General features: G+C 40.9%; 1 pseudogene across 1 annotated transcript; it reads left to right on the forward strand.

The window, feature by feature from the left end:
* Positions 1-585: 585 nt before the first annotated feature.
* On the forward strand, positions 586-1063 carry LOC309812235 (large ribosomal subunit protein uL23-like; annotated as a pseudogene). The gene has a single exon. The product of its transcript is annotated as a large ribosomal subunit protein uL23-like (transcript).
* The last annotated feature ends 15076 nt before the right edge of the window (positions 1064-16139 follow it).

Consider the following 16139-nt stretch of genomic DNA (forward strand, 5'->3'; position numbering starts at 1 on the left):
CAATTAAAGACCATGCATTGCTTAGGATGGCTTAATTCTCTTTTGATTTCAACAGTGCTTCCTACCCTCTTTTTATGTCATTGAGTTGTTGAAGAGACTGTCCCTATTTAATGTCCCACTTTCTGGATTTGTGTGATTGTTTATTTTTTGGTGTCATTAGAGGTTCATCTACCCCTGTATTTTCTGTAAAATGGAGATGAGATATAAAGGCTGATTTCAAGTTAAATATTTTTGTTGGGAATATTCGTAGTTGGTGCTGTGTGCTTTATATTGCATCACATTTTATGCACATCACTTCTAACTGTCTCACTTTTAGTGATGCTAACGTTAATTACTGAGTTAAGGAGGCAACAGCCAGATCTTCCCACTGTTAAGTTATGATACACTTTTTTTCCAATCAGTAAATAACCAATGCCTGGAGTGATACTTTGGCCCCATGTAATGCCAAGAAGTTTTTAAGACTCTCATATGGCTGCCTTTTACCCTATTCCCTAATTCTTCTTCCCCCCGCCACCGAATGAAACTCTTCTGTAGAAGGTCACTAGTGACTTCCTTACCACGAAAACCAAGAGCCTTTGGCTTTTCATGAAGGTGGTGCCGAAAGCAAAGACGGAAGTCCCTGCACTTTACCCTCCTAAAGCCAAAGGCTTTGAAGGCAAGGAAGGCGGTGATGAAAGACATCCACAGCCACAATAAAAGAGAAGAGAGGAATGTCATCCAACTTCCAACAGCCTAAGACACTGCAGCTCAAAAAGCAGCCCAAATACCCATAGATGAGCACACCCAGGAGAAACAAGCTTGACCATTACGCCATCATCAAGGTCACCCTGACCACTGAGTCAGCCATAAAGAAGATAGAAGATAACACACACTTGTGTTCATTGTGGATGTCAAGGTCAACAAGCACCAGATCAAACAGGCTGTGAAGAAGCTCTGTGACACTGACGTGGCCAAGGTCAACACTCTCATCAGGCCTAAAGGAAAGAAGAAGGCATATGTTCCACTGGCTCCTGACTATGGTGCCTTGAATATTGCCAACAAAATTGGGATCATCTAAACTGAGTCCAGATGGCTAATTCTAAATATATCTTTTCACCCATATTTAAAAAATAAAGAATAAAAAACAAAGCCAAGAGACTTTGTTCATCTTCCTTGAGCTTTCTAAAATATTTTATATTATTACACCTTTTTTAAGAATGTCTTTTCCCCTTTCTTCCATAAAGTTTCCTATTTCAAGTACCTCTCCTTCTAACTGCTTATTTACATCTTTATTGAATGCTTTCATTGGACTGTAAAGAGGGTCATAGTTCTGCTCTTTGTCTTCAACTTGGTCTCTACACTGTCCACTTTAGTAATCTTACCCACGTTCACAGCTCAAGCAGATTGCTAAAAAAATGTGTACCTCTAGCTTGACATCCTATAGCTTTTTTTTTTTTTTTTTTTTGCGGTATGCGGGCCTCTCACTGTTGTGGCCTCTCCCGTTGCGGAGCACAGGCTCTGGATGCGCAGGCTCAGCGGCCATGGCTCATGGGCCCAGCCGCTCCATGGCATGTGGGATCTTCCCAGACCGGGGCACAAACCCGTGTCCCCTGCATCGGCAGGCGGACTCTCAACCACTGCGCCACCAGGGAAGCCCTCCTATAGCTTTTTGACATTTCCACCTGGAGTCCCATCTGGTATAACTTAAACTCAACCAGCATAAAAGAGAAGTCATCTTTCTCTGTACTTCCATCCTCCCAATATAGGAGTTTTGATTATTCAATGTTCATGTTTACATTGTTATGTTCATGTAAATATTGTTCACTGCTGAGACACAGTGTATTTTAATCACACTTACTTTTATATAATAATAACTATAATAAAAATTACCTTGTTTTTTAAAAATTTATTTATTTATTTTTGGCTGCATTGGGTCTTCGTTGTTGCACGCAGGCTTTCTCTACTTGCTGCGAGTGGGGGCTACTCTTCATTGAGGTGCTCAGTCTTCTCACTGCAGTGGCTTCTCTTGTTGCAGAGCAGGGGCTCTAGGCACATGGGCTTCAGTAGTTGTGGCACGTGGGCTCAGTTGTTGCGGTTCGCGGGCTCTAGATCACTGGCTCGGTAGTTGTGGCGCACAAGCTTAGTTGCTCTGCAGCATGTGGGATCTTCCTGGAGCAGGGGTCGAACGCATGTCCCCTTCATTGGCAGGAGGATTCTTAACCACTGTGCCACCAGGGAAGTCCCATGAAGTAGTTAACATAATCTCTTTTTCTTAATAAACATATTTGCTTTCAGATACCCTTTCCAAGCTAATCTGCATTATTACTGCCATTTTATTTCTCCATAACATTTTTGACCAAATTATTCCATGTCAAAATCTGTTAATTGAATTTAAAACTCCTTAGCATCCCTTTCAAATTCTTCGATATACCGTTTCAACCTTCCTTTTTACCCTCTCTCCCTATTCTTCCCTACATTTGTGCTTTCAATCCACCCCTGTTGGATGCCCTTTTATGAACCTCCCTTATGTTCTCTACCATCATGAGTTATTATTATTCATGAGCTTTTCCCCATGTGTGCCCACAAGAACCTTAGCCATTTTCTAAAATATATCTGAAATTCGACTCTCTCCTAGAAATCTCCCTGTCTACCTCAGTCAGAAGCAATCTCTTTCTGGCCTAAGTTCCCAGGATACTTAGTATACTACCTTATGATGACTTTTTTTTTTTTTGCGGTACGTGGGCCTCTCTCTGTTGTGGCCTCTCCCGTTGCGGAGCACAGGCTCCAGACGTGCAGGCTCAGCGGCCATGGCTCACGGGCCCAGCCACTCTGCGGCATGTGGGATCTTCCCGGACCGGGGCACAAACCCGCGTCCCCTGCATCGGCAGGCGGACTCTCAACCACTGCGCCACCAGGGAAGCCCATGATAACTTTTTTTAATGAGCAAATGAATGTGGCACTTCAGCATCAGTATTACCTTTAAAACTAGATTCTAGGGGGAATTCCCTGGCGGTCCAGTGGTTAGGGCTCTGTGCTCTCACTTCGGAGGGCCTGGGATCTAAACCTGCTCAGGGAACTAGGATCCCACAAGCTGCTCTGGCGTCCCCCCACCAAAAAAATAAAACCTAGATTCTAAACTCCCAGAGGACAGAGTTCACCTTATACTTCCTTCTAGTCTCTATAGCACCCAATGTACTATCTGATAAATGAAGGAGTGACCGTTGGAGTGGGTGAATAGAGGGGGTAAAGAGTGGACAGGGAAATATATTGTAGAATGACAAAGTGGATAAATCAAAAATAACTCCAGGAACTTATTCTGGATTGCCTGGAAATGGGCTGACTGGACCACACACCCATCTGTCTCACCAGGAAGAGGAGCTGCACTCAAACCCAACTTCCCATGTGTGCCTGTCAGTTTCCTGTTTGCTCTCAGAACCATCTCCCATCCTTTCCCTGCTCTGTGCTGTATCACAGGGAACTACGTTGTCCAGGATGTTACACTTTGGCTTTTTGGTTGTTTCAGGTAGTTTTCATAATTGTTGTTTGGCTATAGTTCACTCACTTTCATTGTTGTACAGTATTCCACTGTGTGCATGTACCAAATTTATGTATTTATTCAACTATTAATGGACATTTAAATTTCTCATTTGGGGCTATTGTTAATAATGCTAACATGAACGTTCTGTTACATGTCTCTTGTAAAAATATATGTTAGCACTTATTTCTTGGGTTTATATCCAGGACTGGAATTGCTGGGTGAAGGGCATGTGTATATCTAGTATTTACTAGATATTTCAAATATCCAAAGTTGTTCCAGCAGTGCATGAGAGTTCCTGATGCTCTAGTCCTTGCCAAGGCTTAGTTTTGTTAGGTTTTAAAACTTTTTGCAAATCTGATGGTTATGAAAGGAGAGCTCATTCTGCTTAATTCACTGATTACTAGTGAGGTTGAGTCCCTTTTCTTAGGTTTATTGATTATGTATTTCTTCTTCGAAGTCATTATTCAAATCCTTGGCTAGTTTTTCAGTTGGTTTTATGTTTCCTTTGATGTGTAGTAGTACTTTACATATTCTGGATATTACACTTCGTTAGTTATACTGATTCTCTCAACAAATATTTATTGGCATTTACTATGCTCGAAGGATACAGCAGTGAACAATACAGACCAAAAAACCACTCTTAGTTCATGAAGCTTACATTCTAGTATAGGGAGAGGAACAATAAACACAATAAATAAGTAAAGTGGAGGTATATTAAATTTCACATACTCTATGATAAATGCTATATAGAGAAATAAAGCAGGGAAGGGGGTTAGGGAATTCTGGGGAAGGGTTTCAGTTTGAAATAAAGTGGTCAAGGGAATTCCCTGGCAGTCCAGAGGATAGGACTCTGTGCTTCCACTGCAGGGGAACTAATATCCCGCAAGCGGTGTGGTGCAGCAAATAAATAAGTTAATTAATTAAGTAAATTAAATTAAATAGTGGTCAAGGAAGGTGACTTTTGAGTATAACCCTGAAGGAGGTCAGGAAACAGGCCATAGAGGAGTTGGGGGAAGAGCATCTTAGATAGAATAGTAAACGCAAAGGCCCTGCAGGTAGAACATAAATGGTGTGTTCAAGGAACAGCAAGGAGGCCAGTGTGGCCAAAGCTGAATGGGGAAAATGAGTCATAAGACATGAGATTTGTTTTTTTGTTTTGGGTTTTTGTTTTTTTTGTTTTTTTTTTGGTAAGAACACATTTAAAAAAATTTTTTTTTATTGGAGTGTAGTTGATTTACAATGTTGTATTATTTCAGGTGTACAGCAAAGTGAGTCAGTTATACATCTATGTATATCCACTCTTTTTTTTTTTTTTAGATTCTTTTCCCATATAGACCATTACAGAGTACTGAGTAGAGTTCCCTGTGCTATACAGCAGGTTCTTACTAGTTATCTATTTTATGTAGGGTAATGTTTATATGTCAATCCCAATCTCACAATTTATCCCTCCCTGCCCCCCTTATCCCCTGGTAACCATAAGTTTGTTTTCTACATCTGTGACTCTACTTCTGTTTTGTAAATAAGTTCATTTGTACTCTTTTTTTAGATTCCACATACAAGCAATATCATATGATATTTGTCTTTCTGTGTCTGACTTACTTGACTCAGTATGACAATCTCTAGACCCATCCATGTTGCTGCAAATGGCATTATTTTGTTCTTTCTTATGGCTGAGTAATATTCCATTGTCTATATGTACCACATCTTCTTTATCCATTCCTCTGTTGATGGACATTTAGGTTGCTTCCATGTCATGGCTATTGTAAATAGTGCTGCAATGAACATAGGAGTGCATGTATCTTTTCAAATTGTGGTTTTCTCCAGGAATATGCCCAGGAGTGAGATTGCTGGGTCATATGGTAGTTCTATTTTTAGTTTTTTAGGGAACCTCCATACTGTTCTCCAAGACATGAGATTTGAACAGCAAGGTGGAGAATGTATGTGTGCAGAATGTAAAGGATGTTTGTAGACCTTTATAAGGACTTGACTTTTACTCTTGGTGAGGTGGGAAGCCTTTTGAGAAAAGGAAAGATTTGAGCAAAGGAGTGACACAATCTGACTTACTGCTTTAAAAGGCCCATTCTGGGGACAAGGGGAGGAGTAAACTGAGTGGCTTTCAGAATGATCCAGGTGGGGCTTCCCTGGTGGCACAGTGGTTAAGAATCCGCCTGCCAATGCAGGAGACATGGGTTCGAGTCCTGGTACGGGAAGATCTCACATGCCGCGGAGCAACTAAGCCCCTGCTCCACAACTACTGAGCCTGTGCTCTAGACCCCACGAGCCACAACTACTGAAGCCCGCGTGCTACAACTACTGAAGCCCGTGCGCCTAGAGCCCCTGCTCCGCAACAAGAGAAGCCACCACAATGAGAAGCCTGCCACTGCAGCGAAGAGTAGCCCCCGCTCACCACAACTAGAGAAAGCCCATGCACAGCAACGAAGAGCCAATGCAGCCAAAAATAAAAATTAAAAAAAAAAAGAATAATTCAGGTGAAAGATAATGGTGGCTTGCACTAAGGTGATACTGAGGTGGTAAAAAGTGATTAGAGACAACTAAAAGATAATCCATGAGTAACTATGACCATGTTGAGGTTGGGTAGCATTTGTTGGGTACTTATTGGTTAATTTTTGTTTTCTTATGCTAGAAGAAATTTCTCTACTAATGTTTAGGAGCTGGGACTCTGGATGGAGAAAACAAAAATGACCAAGACATTGGTGGTGACTGGTATGGCTATAACAGTAAATACACAAAAATGGTAATGGCTTGGGCTAAGGTGGTCCCAGTGAAGTTTGCAGAATCTGGATTTATTCTGAGAGTGTAACTAACAAGATTTGTTGATAAGTTGGGCATGGAATGTAAGCAAAAGTGAAAAATCAGGAGTTACTTTAGGGGTTTTTTTGTTCTAAAAGATTAGAGTTTCCATAAGTTGATAGTGAAAAAGCTTCAAGAAGACCAGATTTGGTAGAGAAGATCAGGAGCTCATTTACGGACTATTGAGTTTGAGCTGCCTTTTTGATATTCAGGAGGAGATGCCCAGCTGGCAACTGGATATATGAGCTTGGCATTCAGGAGAATTTAAAGGGAGTTTTATTAGTCACCATTTTTGATGTAATAAACAACTCCAAAATCTCAGTGGATTACAGCAACAAACATTTATTTCTTGCTCTTGTCACATGTGGGTGACAAGTTGATTACAGTTCTGCTCTAGGCTGTGGGCCAGCTATGTGTCTCGTTAGAGTGTATTCTAATTTGGGGCCTAAACTGAATAAACAGCCACTGTCCAGCATATGCCATACTCACGGCAAAGGGCAGAATCAAGAGGGGCTAAACTAAGTAATGCAATTCAATTTAAAGCTTCTCTTTGCATGTGGCTGTATCACTTGCTTCCATTCCATTCCATTAGCTAAAGAAAGTCACATAGCCCAGCCCTGCATTGGGACAAGGATGTATATTGTGCACAGAAAAGCCACTTCAAGACAAATTCAAATGGTGTGTATGTACAATTCTCATAGAAGGGAGGGAGCAAATAGTTGTAAACCATAATTCAATCTCCTATGATGTGAGTACATTGAAGAGAAGAAATCCAAAGACAGGTATTCCAATGTTCAGAAGTCAGAAAGATAAGGAAAAACCCACAAAGGAGACTGAGAAGGAGCAAATAGTAAGGTAGGGGGAAAACCAGATTAGAAGTCAAGTAAAGAAAATGTCTCAAGAAGGTAAGAGGGATTAACTATGTCACGTGTTGCTAATAGGTCAAGCAAGGTGAGGACAGATATTGACCATTTGATTTAGTCATGTGGAAATCTTTGGTCATCTTGACAAGAGAATTAATGACATGGTGGGACCAAAACCTGATCAATGTGGATTCAAGAAAGAGTGGGAGGAGAGAAGTTAGAGATAGTGGATATAGGCAGACTACTCTTTCAAGGACTTTTGCTAAAGGGGGAAGGAAGGAAACGGATGAGTAATTGGAGGGAAAAGTGAGGCCAACAGTAGTCTTTTTTTTTAAGATGGGAGAAATAAAACCATGGTTTCATGATGATAAGAAAGATCCAGTAAAGAGGGAGAAAACTGATGGTGCCAGAGAGAAAGTAGAGAATTACTGTACTGAACAGGCTAGAGGGGATGGGCTCTAGTGCTCTGTGGAGGACTGGTCTTCATCAGGAGCATAGACAGTCGATTCAGAGTAACAGGTGAGAAGGCCGACCATATTGTCACAAGTGCAGGTAGGTGAGTAGATATGATTATGGAAGCATAGGAAAATTCTCTTCGATTGTTTCTATTTTTCAGCTAAGTAAGATGCAAGTCATCCACTGAGAGTGAAGATAGGGAGAAGTTGTGAGAGGTTTGAAACTTAGAGAAAAGTATGAGTAGTCTAGAGGAATGGGAGATTGAATGCACTAGGGAACAATATTGATTGGTAGTAGAATTAAGGGCCTATGTGAGGTTAGTGATGATTGTGTGGGTTTTTTTCTCCCACCCCAGTCAGCTGCAGAGGTGTGGGTGCAGAGTGAAATGGAGAATTGGGTGTGTCCAGGTAACAAACAGGCAGAAATTTAGATTTAATCAGAATCTGTCAAGTTAGATAATAATGGAAGTAGAACATGGCACAGATTAGGGATAATAAAATGATGGGAGAATCATGGATTATAGGTCTAGGTATATTTGACAAATTTTTGGAGACAGGAATAAGCTTAAAAAGTAGAAAGTCTTGGTTAGAGTGTGATGCTTAATACTGACACTATGGAGGAGTTGCATTTATGGGTAAATGACAAGATCTAGAGCAGCACTGTTTAATAGGACTTCTTCTGATGATGGGGATGTTCTATATCCACTGTCTAATATGCCAGTGGTGGCTACCGGTCACTGGAAATGGTCTGACTAAGGAAATAAAATTTAAATTTTATTTAAGTTTAATAAATTTAAAATTAAAAGCAACATGAAGCTAGTAGCTTCCATATTAGACAGTGCAGTTCTAGAGATTATGACCATGTTAGTGAGTAGCTAAAATGGAAGACAATTTTACTGGAGAAGAGGAGGCCAAAAACTTAGAAGCTAAGTTATTGGAAAGACCACATCAGTAAGTGGATATCAAAATCTGTAAGAATTATGACAAGAATAGTACTGAAGTGACAGTGAACCACCAGCTGAAATCTTCAAGGAAAGATAAGTGTCTCAGGATGGGAGGACAGGTACAACAAAGAGTAAAGTGAGTGCTATAGTCAGATACCATGTTAATCAAAACTGAGTGTTGGGCTTCCCTGGTGGCACGGTGGTTAAGAATCCGCCTGCCAATGCAGGGGACATGGATTTGAGCCCTGGTGCGGGAAGGTTTCACATGCCGTGGAGCAACTAAGCCCATGCGCCACAACTACTGAGCTACTGAGCCTGCACTCTAGAGCCCACAAGCCACAACTACTGAGCCCCTGTGCCACAACTACTGAAGCCCACGGCGAAGAGTAGCCCCTGCTCACAGCAACCAGAGGAAAGCCCGCGCGCAGCAACAAAGACCCAACACAGCCAAAAATAAAATAAATAAATAAAATAACATAAATTAATTAACTAAAAAAAAAACTGAGGGTTTTAGGGAGGAAGGAAGCAGAAAAGTTTAGAACCAGCAATGCAAAGCAGACACCTACCCCTTGTCTAGGTTCAATGGCATAATATATGCTTTGAAAATATCTTCGTCCATCGCAGAAGAGAAGTTTGTGGATTGTCTTATCACTTATTTATTTATTTATTTATTTAAATTATCAATTTATTTATATTTTATTTTTGGCCATGTTGGGTCTTCGTTGCTGCATGCGAGCTTTCTCTACTTGCGGCAAGCAGGGGTTATCACTTATTTATGATGGCTTTTGTTGAATAAAAGTTTTCCTTCTTAAATTTGAAAAATTATTCATCATTTTTATTATTCTCATTTTTATATCTTAATTAAGAAATCCTTCTGGGAATTCCCTGGCGGTCTAGTGGTTAGGACTCTGCGCTGTCACTGCTGAGGGCCTGGGTTCAGTCCCTGGTGGGGGAACTAAGATCCCACAAGCCATGCAGTGTGGCCTAAATAAATAAATAAATAAATAAATAAATAAAAGAAATCCTTCTCTACTCCAAGGTCATAAACATATTATCTTAAGTTTTCTTTTAAAAGTTATAGGTTTGCATTTAACATTAAAATTTTACTTCCTCTTAAGTTTATTTTTATGTATGGTATGTGATAGAAAACAAATTTTATTTTTTTCGTATAATCTATTGATATTTTCTGAAGCACAGCTGTTGAAGTCTACTGTTTCTTACAGTATTACTGTCATCATATTACTTTCTCTAATAGCTTTTGAAATTAGCTCTTTATCCCAGATGATGTTCATTTTATTATAATTTACATAGTTGGAGATTTATACTGATACATTCTGCATAGTACTCAGTGTGTATGTGTGTGTCAATTCTACAATTACTTGGTTGTTATTTCTTCAAATATTGTTTCTTCGCCATTCCCTCCATTCTTCTGGAATTTTTATTGAATGAATTTTTTTCAATCTGTTTTCCATATTTCCTAATTAACTACTCTTTCAAAAAATATTTTTATCTCTTTGGTTCCCTGTGCTATTTCTAGATGAATCTCTCAGCACTGTCTTCCAATGCAGTAAAGTCAGTCTTCAACTGTGTCTAGTGTAGAGTTTATCCTGTCTATTAAATTTTTAATGGTCATAAAAATTTATAAATTCTAATAGTCTCTTATTGCCTCTTTTTTTATATCCAGATGTTTTAAATTTTATTTATACTTATTTTCATAAATTCTTATTAATATTAATAGAAGTTATTCCTTTATATCTTTTAGTATCCTAAATATATATTTTTTAAAATAATTTTCAGACTGATCTATACAACTGGAGTGAGTTCATGCAACGATTGTTTACTTTATGTTCTTTTTGCCCTAGTGTTAGTTTTGTTTTCACGTGTTTTGGAATTTAGGTTTTCAGACTCAAATTTAAGTAAGAGGGATTTTTGTTTGTTTGTTTTGTTGTTGTTTATTTGTTTGCTTATTTTCTTCTTCTACTTCTGTGGTCACACCCCCTTATCTAGCAGTTTTGTGGCCGCCTCCAGTCAGACTCTGTTCCCTCCATCCAAAATCACGTCCTATATTAGCCCTTCAAAGTTCTTGTAATAACTATGGGACATCAGGGATGTTGCAGATCCAATCACTGAGACAGTGGTCAACTTTGTTCAGTTCGTAGTTGCTGCGTCTTGTCTTTCTACCTCCTCAGGTTCACAGCTCTATGTAATGCCATAACCTCAGGAAGAGGGTTGGCATCAGCTTTGTTTTTTAGCCTCTTCTCATAAGTGGGTGAACTGTAGATTTGGAAGAGATGGAGTGCATCAAAGCGTCATTCTGACCAGAAGTCTTCTGATAGTTTTATAATTTTATTTTTTTAACATTTAAATCTTAAATTGACCTGGAGTTTATTTTGACATAGTTTTTTTTTGTTGTTGTTGTTGTTTTTGTGGTACCTGGGCCTCTCACTGCTGTGGCCTCTCCCGTTGCAGAGCACAGGCTCTGGACGCACAGGCTCAGCGGCCATGGCTCACGGGCCCAGCCACTCCGCGGCATGTGGGATCCTCCCGGACCGGGGCACGAACCCGCGTCCCCTGCATCGGCAGGCAGACTCCCAACCACTGCGCCACCAGGGAAGCCCTTGACATAGTTTTTTTTTTTTTTCTTTTTGCGGTATGCGGGCCTCTCACTGTTGTGGCCTCTCCCGTTGCGGAGCACAGGCTCCGGATGCGCAGGCCCAGCGGCCATGGCTCACGGGCCCAGCCGCTCCGCGGCATATGGGATCCTCCCAGACCGGGGCACGAACCCGTATCCCCTGCATCGGCAGGCGGACTCTCAACCACTGCGCCACCAGGGAGGCCCTTGACATAGTTTTTGAAGTAAGGATCTCCTTTCCTCCAAATAACCATTTATCCCTACATCATTTATCAAATTATGTATTGAATTGCTAATTTCTGCCACTGCTACCTTTTAAATAGCCTTCAAATCTGTCTTACTCTTTATCTTTCCATTGGTACTGCCCTAGTTTAGGTCACTATCATCCTGCCAACTTTCACCTAGATTGCTTCCATAGCCTCCTGACGCTTTCTTGGTCTTCAATCCCTTATACATACTGCAGTCAAAATGACCTTTGTGTAACACAAAACTGCTTATGTTACTCCCTGCAGAAAGCCTTCCAGTGACCATCCCACTCCTTTAAGATGAAGTACAAACCATTATATCAGCTTATTTCTATAGCTTCACCTCTCACCGTTCATCCTCCTCACCCTCATCTCTACTCTCCACCCTAAGGCCCCTGAATGTACCATGCTCTGCTTCATTTCCAGGCACATGTGGTTTTGTGCCTCTGCTCTACCCCACTATATCTTTTTTTTTTTTTTTTGCGGTACGCAGGCCTCTCACCGTTGTGGCCTCTCCCGTTGCGGAGCACAGGCTCCGGACGCGCAGGCTCAGCGGCCGTGGCTCACGGGGCCAGCCGCTCCGCGGCATGGGGGATCTTCCCGGACTGGGGCACGAACCCGTGTCCCCTGCATCAGCAGGCGGACTCTCAACCACTGCGCCACCAGGGAAGCCCTACCCCACTATATCTTTGATGACTAACCTCGTCTATCTTGCAGGTTTCACTATGGTGTCACGTCTTTCCATAAGCCTTTTGTGATCTTCCTTGAGCCCAGATTAGGGACTTCTCCTATATGATATTTTCCCAATTATACTTTCCTCATTATAGTACTAATCATGCAGAATGCAATTTCTTATTTACCTTCCTATTTATTACTCTTCTAGATTATAAGCCAGTTGAGGGAATTTAGTGTTGTTCTGAATCCCTAGCACCTAACATATGGTAAATTTCTGCAGATATTTTTCAAATTCATCAACTACATGGTAGATAGCAGGCACTGTGCTAGGCTATGGAAATACAGGCGAACACAAAGACAAGATTACTCCCCTCACGTAACTTACACTCTAGTGAGAGAGATAGACGGTGAACCAAACAAATAAACAAAAAAATTGCTGCTTCTGTTAGGAAGGCAGTAAACATTTGCTGTAGTAAGAAAGAATAGAGGGCCCTACTTGAATAGGATGGCCAAGGAATTCTGCTTTGAGGAATTGACATTTAAGCTAGGAACTAAAGAATGAGAAGGAGCCAACCATGTGAAAGCCAAAAGAAGGACATTATAAGCAGAAAGAAGAGAAGATGCAAAAATCCCGAAACAGAAAAAATCTTGGTGTATTCTAGGAACTTTGGCTGCAGAGGACACTTTGATTTCAGAGTTGTAACTGGTGGGATAAGGTACATAGTATAAATTTGGAGGCCTCAGGCAGGTGGCCAGTCATGCAGGGTCTTTTTGGCCATAGCCAGGGACTTGGATTTGTTCCAACAGGCTGGAAAATCACAGAAGAGTTTTAAAGAGGAGAATTGGCATGCTCCAATTACATTTTAAGTGTTCACTCCGGCTGTGTTGATAATGGAATGCAAGGAGGTTACCATGGAAGTGCAGGGACCAGTTAGAAAGCTACTGCAGTAATCCAGGAGAGGGAGAATGGTGGCTTACATAGCATAGTCACAAGTGGAGATGGGTAAAAGTGAACGACTTCAAGATGTATTTTGGCGGTAGAACAATTTAGACTTGCTGATGGATTGACTATGAAGGATAAGGGAAAGGGAGGAGACTAGAACAATTCCCAGTTTTCTGACTCCAGACTCCAGTGGCTGAGTGAATAAAGTCACTATTTATAGAAATAGGGACAATGGGGAGGAATGGCTTAGGGAAGACACAAGGAAATCAGACATTCTATTTTGACTATGTTAAGTTTGAAATGTTTGTGAGGTAACAAAGTAGAGATGTCAGATTAGTAGTTTGAATATATTAATCTGGGGCTTAGATGAAAGGTCTAGCTTTGACATACTAATGTAGGTTTCCTCAGCATGAAGCCTTAGGAAATGGATGAGCTCCCCAAAGGACAAAGTCTAGGTGGCAAAGAAGGTGGTATTTAGAAACCAAGAGCTAGAATTCCCTGGCGGTCCAGTGGTTAGGACTCGGTGCTCTCACTGCTGGGGCCGGGTTCGATCTCTGGTTGGGACACTAAATTCCCACAAGCCTCGTGGCCAAAAAAAAGAAACCGAGCACTAGATCAGTTACTAGGGGTGTCCCTTCTAGGCGGTCTTACTAGACTGAGCCAGGAATATACATATATTCACACATACATTTACATCTGTGTTTGTCTCTGTATCTACCTATATTGAAAATGGTGAGTTCACACTGAGTTCATGTTCCATTTCAGTCCATTACCACAGAGCTCATTCTAGCTTTCCTCCTTCCATATTTATACCTCTCTTCTCTCACAGTGAAAAGCTTGACTGTCATTATCCTCAGTATTCTGCTAGTTTGCTTGATCACCCTGTGTGTGGCCAATCTCCTGACACCTTTAGGCTGCCACCCTGACAGAATGCTCTCTTTGTGCAGGCCTGGCCTTTGGGCAGTTCTTCTGGTCAGGAAGGAAGGAAAGTTCATTTCCCTTATTGAGGTTCTGCACATGTTTTATTATATATATTCTTTGGTATTTTGTTTGGTTGCTATTTTTAAAACTCACTTTAGAAAAAAATTACATTTTCTGTTTATTGCTCATATTTGAAAAGGCTACAATATATAGTTTCATTTTTTATATTTGCCAATCTGAGGTTAGAAAGTTTTTATTTCATAGCTTTTATTGGTTACTAGTAACACTGAACATTTTTCAAATGTTTATTAGCCATATTAATTTATGTTTCTGTGAACTGTATGCATCATTTGTTTCTTCTCTGAGAATCTGTGGTTTTTAAAAAATCAACTTTCTTGAGTTCTTTATAAATTCAGGAGAATAATTGCCTGTTTGTTTCAAATATTTTCCAACTTAATTGGTTGGAATCTTTTAAATTTTCTTTTTTTTTTTTTAATTTACAGAATTGAACATTTTTATATGGCCTAATTGTTTTTTGTTTTTTTTTTGGTCTGCGTTGGGTCTTTGTTGCTGCGCGCGGGCTTTCTCTAGTTGCGGCGAGCGGGGGTACTCTTTATTGCGAAGCATGGGCTTCTCACTGCAGTGGCTTCTCTTGTTGTGGAGCACGGGCTCTAGGCACACAGGCTTCAGTAGTCGTGGCACATGGGCTCAGTAGTTGTGGCTTGCGGGCTCTAGAGCGCAGGCTCAGTAGTTGTGGCACACGGGCTTAGTTGTTCAGAGGCATGTGGGATCTTCCCAGACCAAGGCTTGAACCCATGTCCCCTGCATCGGCAGGCAGATTCTTAACCACTGTGCCACCAGGGAAGCCCTGGCCTAATACTTTGATTTTTTTCCTAGTTATCTTTAAGATTCGAATTTCCTTCCCTCTCCAGAGGTCAGATATTCACCTATACTTTATTTTTGTTAAAGATTTTAAGAGGGCTTCCCTGGTGGCACAGTGGTTGAGAGTCCGCCTGCCGATGCAGGGGACATGGGTTTGTGTCCTGGTCCGGGAAGATCCCACATTCCTCGGAGCGGCTGGGCCCGTGCGCCATGGCCACTGAGCCTGCGCGTCCAGAGCCTGTGCTCCGCAACGGGAGAAGCCACATCAGTGAGAGGCCCGCATACCGCAAAGAAAAAAAGATTTTAAGAAACTTTACATTTTAAGAAATGTTAAATATTTTTGTTAAACATTTTTATTTTTGTTAAATATTTTTAGAAATTTTGTTAAACATTTCTCTACCCTTCTGGAACTTACTTTGTTATATTTTTAGCTAGTCTGTAGAAAATTCTAATATTAACAGTATTAATCCTTTACCCATCAGAGTTGTCACCAATATTTTCCCTGGCTTTTTATTTGCCATTTAAATCTTATTTTGATTTTTGACATGTAGAATTGTTCATTTTTTGTAGTTAGATTTACTAATCTTTACTCTAGTGACTTCTCTTTCTTCTAAGCTTAGAAAGAGACCTCCCCTATGCAGAGATTTAATAAATGTACACATATTTTCTTTTTTCTCTTCCTTGCTTTCCTTCTCCCTCTCTCTCTCCTCCTCTTTTTCTTCTCCTTCTTTTTTAGGGTTTGCCTCAAGTCCAGCTTTAAATAAAATGAGTCACTAAGCAAGCCCCAATCACTTTGGTCTCTTGGGGGTCTTATAGACCAAAACAAAAAAAAAAAACCCTGTGGGATTGGGATGGATTTCTCTGCAACACAACTCCCTCCCTTCCCCTCTTACATAAAAAACAGCTCAGTGTCAAGCTCCCCAATAAGTGTATGTACATCTGACAATCCATAAACTGCTGAAGTGAAAGGTGGCCTTTAAATATTCTGTATATAAATTTAGCCATTTATACAGAGAGAATGGGAAAAAAATGGCCCGATTCTGCTCAGATGCTGCTTGTTTCTCCTTACACCATGGGGTTCTGTTCTATGTCATTTCCTTTGAAGTCAGAGGGAGCTCTGTGCAGGACGGCAACTCGAACACCGGCCTCTATACATGAAGGTGAGAACTGCCATTACGATAAACTACTCGGCGATGTGGTGGAGGGAACATTGGTCTAACACACTTGGTGGCTGCCCTGCAGATCCCACTG

This window comes from Mesoplodon mirus, assembly GCF_964341445.2.
Source record: "Mesoplodon mirus genome assembly, chromosome: 11".
Classification (NCBI taxonomy): domain Eukaryota; kingdom Metazoa; phylum Chordata; class Mammalia; order Artiodactyla; family Ziphiidae; genus Mesoplodon; species Mesoplodon mirus.